This window comes from Homarus americanus, unplaced genomic scaffold (genome assembly GCF_018991925.1).
Source record: "Homarus americanus isolate GMGI-L3 unplaced genomic scaffold, GMGI_Hamer_2.0 scaffold48226, whole genome shotgun sequence".
Classification (NCBI taxonomy): Eukaryota; Metazoa; Arthropoda; class Malacostraca; order Decapoda; family Nephropidae; genus Homarus; species Homarus americanus.
Genome location: NW_024730579.1, coordinates 779,279 through 788,927, shown reverse-complemented (window position 1 = coordinate 788,927; position 9,649 = coordinate 779,279).

Sequence of the window (9,649 nt, the reverse complement as noted above, 5' to 3'; positions counted from 1 at the left end):
ACACTAAACTGACCCATCCAGGCGACCCAACAGGTACCACCACTTCACCCACGCCCTCTTATGTGAGGATTACGACCTACGCTGCCGGGCTCACCATTTAAGCTCGTCGTAAATTACCCGACTGATATAAACTTCAACTCTTGTTTTTTCTTGTTATTAGTTGTAGACCAGGATGTGTGTGGTGGGGGGGGGGGTAGGTTAGGTTAGGGTATGTATAGTTTTATTTTACAGTATTTGTCTTCTTATTTTCCTCTACATAATCTAACCTAAACCTAACCTAACGCTAAACTATCCTAATCTAATCCTAATCTAACTTAACCTGACTTAACCTAACCTAATCTATCTTCCCCAGTCAGTGTTTAAAATGATTTAATCTTAATGATCAATCGATCTTTATTCTTACACGGGGAGGGGGAGGAGGAGGTCTCGAGGCACTATTATCATTCGTTGTTGACCTGAGGACGTGAGCCAGAAGCAATAACCAGAATAAGTTAACAGCATTATACACGTGTGGGTCTCTCATGAGTGGTGCTCTCCCTGGAAGCCTCTGAATGTCCCTCTTATCACACACACACACACACACACACGCTGGTGCTTCCTCCACTCTTGTGCTGGGCCCTAACGTCAACAACAACCGCTCCTCCGCTTTCTACCACACCCTCCAGGGAACGTTACTATGAGGTGTGTAGTTAGGTTAGGTTGTGTTTGGTTAGGTTAGGTTGAGTTTGGTTTGGTTAGGTTTGGTTGGGTTTGGTTAGGTTGGGTTTGGTTTGGTTAGGTTTGGTTGGGTTTGGTTAGGTTTGGTTGGGTTTGGTTAGGTTGAGTTTGGTTGGGTTAGGTTTGGTTGAGTTTGGTTGGGTTAGGTTAGGTTGAGTTTGGTTGGGTTAGGTTTGGTTGGGTTAGGTTGAGTTGGTTGGGTTAGGTTAGGTTGAGATTGGTTGGGTTGGGTTTGGTTAGGTTTGGTTGGGTTTGGTTGGGTTGAGTTTGGTTGGGTTGGGTTTGGTTAAGTTTGGTTGGGTTGGGTTGGGGTTCGGGTTTGGTTGGGTTAGGTTTGGTTGGGTTAGGTTGGTTTGGTTGGGTTAGGTTAGGTTGGGGATTGGTTGGGTTGGGTTAGGTTGAGTTTGGTTGGGTTAGGTTAGGTTGAGTTTGGTTGGGTTTGGTTGGGTTAGGTTTGGTTGGGTTAGGTTGAGTTTGGTTGGGTTAGGTTAGGTTGAGATTGGTTGGGTTAGGTTAGGTTGAGTTTGGTTGGGTTAGGTTAGGTTGAGTTTGGTTGGGTTTGGTTAGGTTGAGTTTGGTTGGGTTAGGTTAGGTTGAGTTTGGTCGAGTTTGGTTGGGTTAGGTTAGGGGTGGATAAGGGAGGTACAGTATGGCTTAGTGAGGTTACCCAGTGTGTTATATTGCCTCTCCAACGACTCATCCTGGATTACCTCCCGCTACCTCGTGCCAGGAATTTATGAGTCGCGTTATGAGACAAGTGTATGAGGTGAGGTGATTTACGTCCTATGAGGGATAACAACGCTAATGAAAAAAAAAAGATTTCTAGTTTATATAGAGATAAGATAGATAGATAGGAAGATAGGTTAGGTTAGCGATAGGTTAGGTTAAGTTAGCTTACCGTTACGTAGGTTAGGTTAGTTTAATTTAGCGCTAGGTAGTTTAGGTTAGTTTAGTTTAGAGCTAGGTAGTTTAGGTTAGTTTAGCGCTAGGTAGTTTAGGTTAGTTTAGTTTAGCGCTAGGTAGTTTAGGTTAGTTTAGCGCTAGGTAGTTTAGGTTAGGTTAGTTTAGCGCTAGGTAGCTTAGGTTAGTTTAGCGCTAGGTAGTTTAGGTTAGGTTAGTTTAACGCTAGGTAGTTTGGGTTGGTTTGGCGCTAGGTAGTTTGGGTTGGTTTAGCGCTGGGTGGTTTTAGGTTAGGTTGGTTTGGCGCTGGGTGGTTTGGGTTAGTTGGTTTAGCTGGGTAGTTTCAGGTTGGTTTGGCGCTGGGTGGTTTAGGTTGAGCTAGTTTGGCTCTGGGTAGTTTTAGCTCTGGTGGTTTAGGTTGGTTTTGGTTTGGCGCTAGGTAGTTTAGGTTGGTTTAGTGCCGGGTAGTTTGGGTTAGTTAGTTTGGCGCTGGTGGTTTAGGTTAGTTTAGTGCCAGGTAGTTTAGGTTGGGCTAGTTTGGCTCTGGGTAGTTTAGCTCTGGAAGTAGTTTTAGGTTAGTTTAGTTTGGCGCTGGGTAGTTTGGGTTAGTTGGTTTGGCGCTGGGTAGTTTAGGTTGGTTTAGTGCCGGGTAGTTTGGGTTGGGTTAGTTTGGCGCTGGGTGGTTTGGGTTAGTTGGTTTGGCGCTTCAGGTAGTTTAGGTTAGTTTAGCGCTAGGTAGTTTAGGTTAGGCTAGTTTAGCTCTAGGTAGTTTAGCTCTAGGTAGTTTAGGTTAGTTTAGTTTAGCGCTAGGTAGTTTAGGTAAGTTAGTTTAGCGCTAGGTAGTTTAGGTTAGTTTAGCGCTAGGTAGTTTAGCGCTAGGTAGTTTAGGTTAGTTTAGTTTAGCGCTAGGTAGTTTAGCTCTAGGTAGTTTAGCGCTAGGTAGTTTAGGTTAGTTAGTTTAGCGCTAGGTAGGTTAGATAAGATTAAGTTAAGCTATTGTTAGGGTGTTTAATCATCAGGTGAAATAAGCTGGAGTGGCTAATCTTCAGGTGATCCTATATTAATGATAAACCCAGGTGACTTGACACAGCAGGTGAGTGTGACGTGTCCCTCAGGCTCACAAGTTCCCTGACTCACCTAATAGCAGTATTCCTCCTTCCCCTCCCACTCTTCTCTTCCCCTTTCTTCCCTTCCTTTCTCCCTCCCTTCGCCTTAGTATCCTTTCCCTTCCCCTTCCTCCCTTCCTTCCTCCCTTCTTCTCTTCCCTTTCTCCCGACCTTCCCCCTTCCTTATTTCCTTTCCTTCCCTCCCTTCGCCTTACTACTTTCTTTTCCCTTCCCCCTTCCCCTCCGTCCTTCCTCCCTTCTTCCCATCTTCTATCCTTCTTAATCTCCCCCTCCATATACCCCTTCCTTATTTCCGTTCTCTCTCTCTCTCTCTCCCCCTCCTTTCCTTTATAATGAGACAAATAAACAGAGAAGAGGATTACATATATAGTAAGATTATAGAGAGTAGTAATGTAAAGAGGGGAAGGTTGGGTAGCGGGGCCGTCTGTTATTTACTCAGCGCCATACGCTTATCTTCTTATCTCGTATGTCAATACACATATATTACTCCTTAAAGGGACAACTTGCTACACCTCTTCGACACAACTTTTTATTAATTCACTTAATGACATGGACACATCAATATCACTATTATATCGGGGTATTGACACGCTAGGTCTAACGTTACTTGACACTGACTCTGGGATACAACATGAATGAATACACTTCCCACAGTAGGTAATTCACCCTAGGAATAGTTCTGACAAGACTCACGTGTACCCTGACGTAGGCCCAGTGGGTGCTTGGCTGGGCTGCCTCCTATGGGAGGCTTCTGCTTAGCTGGGGTCTACATAAGAACATAAGAAAATAAGGAGTCTGCAATAGGCCGGTTGGCCTGTGCATGGCATCTCCTGTCGAGAGTTACTACCACTCTGGTCTGGACGGGAAGTCCCCCTCCCGACCTGGGGAGAGGACGAGCGTGACTCTGAGACTCTCCAGAGTAATGAGCGTCTCCTCAGAATGTTCGAATGACAACTAGGATCAGAATGAGACTCAAAATGAGAATGATCGTGGACGGGACTGTAGGGCCTTTATATAGGGTCGGCCCAGCCGGCTTTTGACCTCTAACCAATTATCACTAAACTGGTTAGATCCGGATAGCTGTGTGCAGGTGTGGTCATGCCCAGGTGTCTTGGTCAGGTGACTTGTAGGTCAAGCCCCCGCTAATTCAAGTCATTAGTGGCGAGGTCGGGTCCCTTGGGTCTTGGGGTGTGTCTACCTGGAATGTAATGGTACCACGAGGTCTCTAGCGTACTTGCTACTTGTTGGTCTGACAAACAATCATTACACCTTTTTCTTCACTTCCCTTTATTTTCCTCCTTTCAGAGGCTTCTGAGAAAAATTAAGGCTCATGGTATCGAGGGGAAAGTTTTAAATTGGATAAAATCATGGCTCACCGATAGAACGCAGAGGGTCAGCGTAGATGGTGTTAAATCTGAGTGGGGCCGTGTAACCAGTGGGGTTCCCCAGGGGTCAGTACTAGGCCCACTCTTGTTCGTAATCTACATAAACGATCTAGATACTGGGATCAGCAGTGACATAAGCAAGTTTGCGGATGACACCAAAATAGGGCGGCAAATTAATTCAGGGCAGGATGCAAATGCATTTCAGGAGGATCTAAATAAACTGCAGGGGTGGTCTGAAAAATGGCAAATGAAATTCAACACCAGCAAGTGCAGCGTACTTAATATTGGAAGAACAAATACTTATAATGTATACAGCCTTAACAACATCAACCTAGAGAAGTCGACTTGTGAAAGAGACCTAGGGGTACTTGTAAGCCCGGACCTACGGCCTAGAAAACGAATCCAGGTAAAAAAGTCACAGAAAAAGAAGTCACAGGAAAAAAAGAAAAGTTAACTATCGAATTCTCACATTTTTTAAGGTTAATATGTCAATCAGTTTCAGTAAAGGAATATGCAGAACTGATGGTAACCTAACCTAACCTAACCTAACCTAACCTAACCTTTATTACCGGCCACCATAAATTAATTGACTTTTTTTCCTGTGACTTTTTTTCCTAGCCAAAATTGTGACTTTTTTTCTGTGACTTTTTTCCTGTGACTTTATTACCGGCCACCTAGAAAACAGTGCGTTAATGTTCGAAATAAGGCAACAGAGTATTGGGTTTTATATCTAGAAGTGTAAGTAACAAGAGTGCAGAGGTCTTATTGCAACTATATCTTGCGCTAGTCAGGCCACACCTCGATTATGCGGTTCAATTCTGGTGCCCTTATTATAGAATGGATATAAATTCACTAGAGTCGGTGCAGCAAAGAATGACAAAAATGATTCCGGGACTTAGAAACCTTCCATATCAGGATAGGCTAAAGAAACTTAACTTGCATTCCCTAGAAAGACGAAGAGTGCGGGGAGATATGATAGAAGTATTTAAGTGGGTGAAAGGAATCAATAAAGGGGATATAGATAAAGTTCTTATAATATCCGAGCAGGATAGGACTCGGAGCAACGGATTCAAGTTGGATAAGTTTAGGTTTAGGAGGGAGATAGGAGGAAACTGGTTCTCAAATAAGGTGGTGGATGAGTGGAACAAGCTTAGCAACTTTGTAGTAAGTGCGGGAACTCTGGAAAGTTTCCAAAGGAGGCTAGATAGATTCATGGATGATAGAGAGTGGTAGTAACTCTCGACAGGAGCTGCCATGCACAGGCCAACCTGCCTACTGCAGACTCCTTATTTTCTTATGTTCTCTCCTTCTCCTGTCTCTATATGACGTCATCTCAACAAATCATGACGTCATAGGTTTAAACATCTCTTGGAACTATTGTTAGCTTGTTGAATGTGTTAAAGGAACTAGGATTTCTGATAACCTGTAAGTTTGTTAATGTAGCTTATATCACTTGATGATTAAACACCCTAACGCTATCTGTGGAGTTAGGTGAGGTTAAGGTTTGGTTAGGTTAGGTTTCGTTAGGTTAGCGTCTGTTATGTTAGGTTAGATGAAATAACTTTGGTGTCTAATCTTCAGGTGGTCCGTTTTTTTCTGAAATATTCATCATAACTTAAGTGAATAAACTGTATTTGAGAGATAGAATATAATTGTCATTTATTTTATTTGCTAGTATTTAATTACTAACGTACTGTATATGCCAGTAATGTGTCAAAACTTTCTTATAGAGTCAATACTTAGTAAATGCCTCCCTCCTGCTTACACCAGATAGTTTAGATGTCGCTCTGGTACAATACTTACACTGTTTATGAATTATCTTATCTTATGCAGACTAGTCTCTTGGCCTTCTATTAAATTTGTCATCCTGGGACGTAATGAATGGTAGAATTATAATACCAAAGTCAGCCATTAAAAATAAATGATTCGTTTTCTTTGGAAGCGAAAATATTCCAGAGGAACTAATATAAAATGGAACCCTCCTTAACGTTCGTTGATATTTTCACCATTCTTGTTAACAAACACAGCTAAGGTAAGTAAATATTAATTAGCTGCCAAAAATAACAAAAAACATAAATGAAAAGCAACAGGTAGTAATGATGGGTTTATCACGTGATGACGAACACCGCGTGTTATTATTACTAATGCTACAAGCGACGCATAAGCAGATTTACGTGTTGCCCAGTCACCTATCCGGTACAAAGTCTTGTGAACACGCTGGAGGATAGTTCTAATCTGTAGCCAGTGACAGTGAAATAGTCAATTGTATAAGAAACTTGTGTCGTCTGACGGAACATTTGCGGTATAAGCTGCCTGTCCCCACAAGGTGAATCGCCCACCTGCTATCAAATCTCCCACTTTATTTCTCACTACCTAACTTTACCTTCCTACACCGTCTTCCCTTTTCAGAGCAAACGGCTCTTTTCTTTCCATCTCATCATCATCAGTGGGGTCAGTCGATTGCTTCTGTTCAGAGTGTAATGGATAAGCCTAGCAGAACAAGTGAAGACATTTGTTGTGCAAGTATTGTGGAATTGTACACAAGTAATGTGATGACTATACAGTATATTGGAAGTGTGGAGTCAAACTGTGAAGACATTACCCCACCAACAGTGTTGTGAAGAATCAGTGCTTATTAAAGAAGATTACAGTGCACAAGTTTGTTTCTGTGACCGGAGACTGGCGGGACAGCCGGTGAGATATCTACTGCTGTACAGACGACCCTGGCCGCTGGTAACCAGTGGTGGAGGCTAGGTAAGTTGTCAAGGAGGAGGGTCTTAACAATATTTTCATTGTTTCCATTTATTCCAAAGATTCAAACTGATATGAATACATAAAGAAGTTATAGATAAACATGATGCAAACGAGACGTGATTATTACCAGAACTATCCCAACCTGACCTAACTTGACGCAATCGAACTTAATGTAGCCTAACCTAGGGTTTCCAGGGGTTATATTGAGGGCTGCCGAGAATCGATACAATATAGAAATAATTTCACCTGATTTAATTTATGAGGTGATATAAATTTAATGATATATTAATTTTACAATATGGAAAGTATCTTAGCACCAAATATGGTTCAACACCGCCGTAGATATAATTTCGCTGTACATTTATTTATTTATTTAATAACCCGCCATAGGTAACTTAGAGAGAGAGAGAGAGAGAGAGAGAGGACGACTGTTAGATGAGGGTCTACTTCACATTGGTTCACGTCTTAACCTTGTCCCGTTCATGGACAGCGGGGCCTGGGGGGAGTTAATGTAATACCACTTCACCTGTTGATTAGATTCTGTTATTATTAAGTAAGATTAAAATATTATATTTACATAGAAATTATATTAGATTATTTAAGAATGCGTTACATTAAATTTAAGTTAGGGTGTTTAATCATTAGGTGAAATAAGCTAGGATGCCTAATCTTCAGGTGAACATATAAATTCTTCCTACACTTTGTAAAAACGACGAATAAATCCATGAAAGACAATGCTGACCTGTACTAAAGCGATGATGACCTGTAGTAAGACAATGCTGACCTGTACTAAAGCGATGATGACCTGTAGTAAGACAATGCTGACCTGTACTAAAGCGATGATGACCTGTAGTAAGACAATGCTGACCTGTACTAAAACAATACTGACCTGTACTAAGACGACGGTGACCTGTACTAAAACAATACTGACCTGTACTAAGACGACGGTGACCTGTACTAAGACGACGGTGACCTGTACTAAGACGACGGTGACCTGTACTAAAACAATACTGACCTGTACTAAGACGATGATGACAAGTGAACGTTTTCATCTACAACTGAACGTGTTCATCTACAAGTGAACGCTTTCATCTACAAGCGAACCTTTTCATCTAGAAGTGAACGTTTTCATCTAGAAGTGAACGTTTTCATCTACAAGTGAGCGTTTTCATCTACAAGTGAAACTTTTCATCTACAGGTGAACCTTTTCATCTACAAGTGAACGACCTCATCTACAAGGGATCGTTTTCCTCTACAAGTGAACGTTTTCATCTACAAGTGAACGTCCTCATTTACAAGTGATCGTTTTCATCTACAAGTGAACGACCTCATTTGTATGGGATTCGTAACCGCTACCACCATTGTTTGGGCCGGGGTTTGATATCAAACGATCTCACTTGTTAACACTTGCCTGAACGAGTGTAGAGTAGTCGCTGGTACCTTTGATGAAGCTGGGTGAGATAATAGGTAGTCTCACGGCGTGTCACCTTTGATACAGTCGTAGTTTTGAGTCGTTGAGTCGTCCAAGCCTACCTGGGTTACACTTGTAATTATCTTAGCTTGTAAGTATACACAAGTGTACACAGGTTCTATTATCTTCATTTGTGGTTCCTTGGTTTAATGTAAACACACGTGGTGATTTTCTAGTTATATTGGATGCTCTGGTAGTTACAGAATTGTTTGTTGACAGACTACTGAGCATTAGCTATTAGCTTGTAATTAGCTGGTAGAATTAGAGAGAGATACAGCCTTGGGCGCTATGCTCACACACGTCTCTTTGGTACGGTGTGTGGCTGTGAACTGTTGAACTGTGTGAAACTGTGACCTAGGCGAACCTCTCTCTGTCTGCTTGTAAGGGGGTATGTAATCTATACGTCAACACAGAGATAAGAGGCTACACTCCACAGGCCTACTCTCACGGAGGCCTGGGGACATATATTTATTATGGGTTGTAACCTGAATCTGTGTGAAACTACAAATGTTTATGTGTGCTGTCCACCCTAGGAGGTGTGACAGAACAAATGCTTATGTAGCTTTATGCTCAATGGTCTGGGTGATAGAACGTATATAATGAATATATGTCCTCAGCCCATATTTATATAATACTGATTGATAGGGGCTAGAACACATTTACAAGCGAACGTTTTCATCTACAAGTGAACGGTTTCATCTACAGGTGAACGTCCTCATTTAAAAGTGATTGTTTTCATCTACAAGTGAACGACCTCATCTACAAGTGACGCCCGTTAATACAGGATGTGTGTATAAAGGCTGCATGGCCAAATATTAACACACACAAGAAGGTAGTGGTGGAGTATCCTCACTACACTTATGCCGGAGTCATATTGATTAGGGGAAGATGCCAAATCCTACTAGATATTTCTATAAATATATTAACCACATGGAGGTAACTCACTGTAACCATAATTTGTATTTTCCCGTAAATGGAGCCTTGAACCATACCTCTGATAATAATTCTGATCATTTATTATAACTGTTTAGTCAAAGAATTAGTAAATAATTAATACAGGTTATCGGAATTGCGTGTTGTCACTGCGGTATCCTGAGACATACTAAAAATCTGTTAAATCTAGTTTTCCGCGTTGTATTACCTATTTATAAGCCACACAATCCATAGTATTTTATTCATTAGTTATGCTATACATTGAGCAATAAGCTTCACGATGAAATTACGATAATAGAGAACTTGATAATAGCACAACTGGCAACTAGTGGCGGTAGCGTAGGTTAGATGCGTGGCAGCAA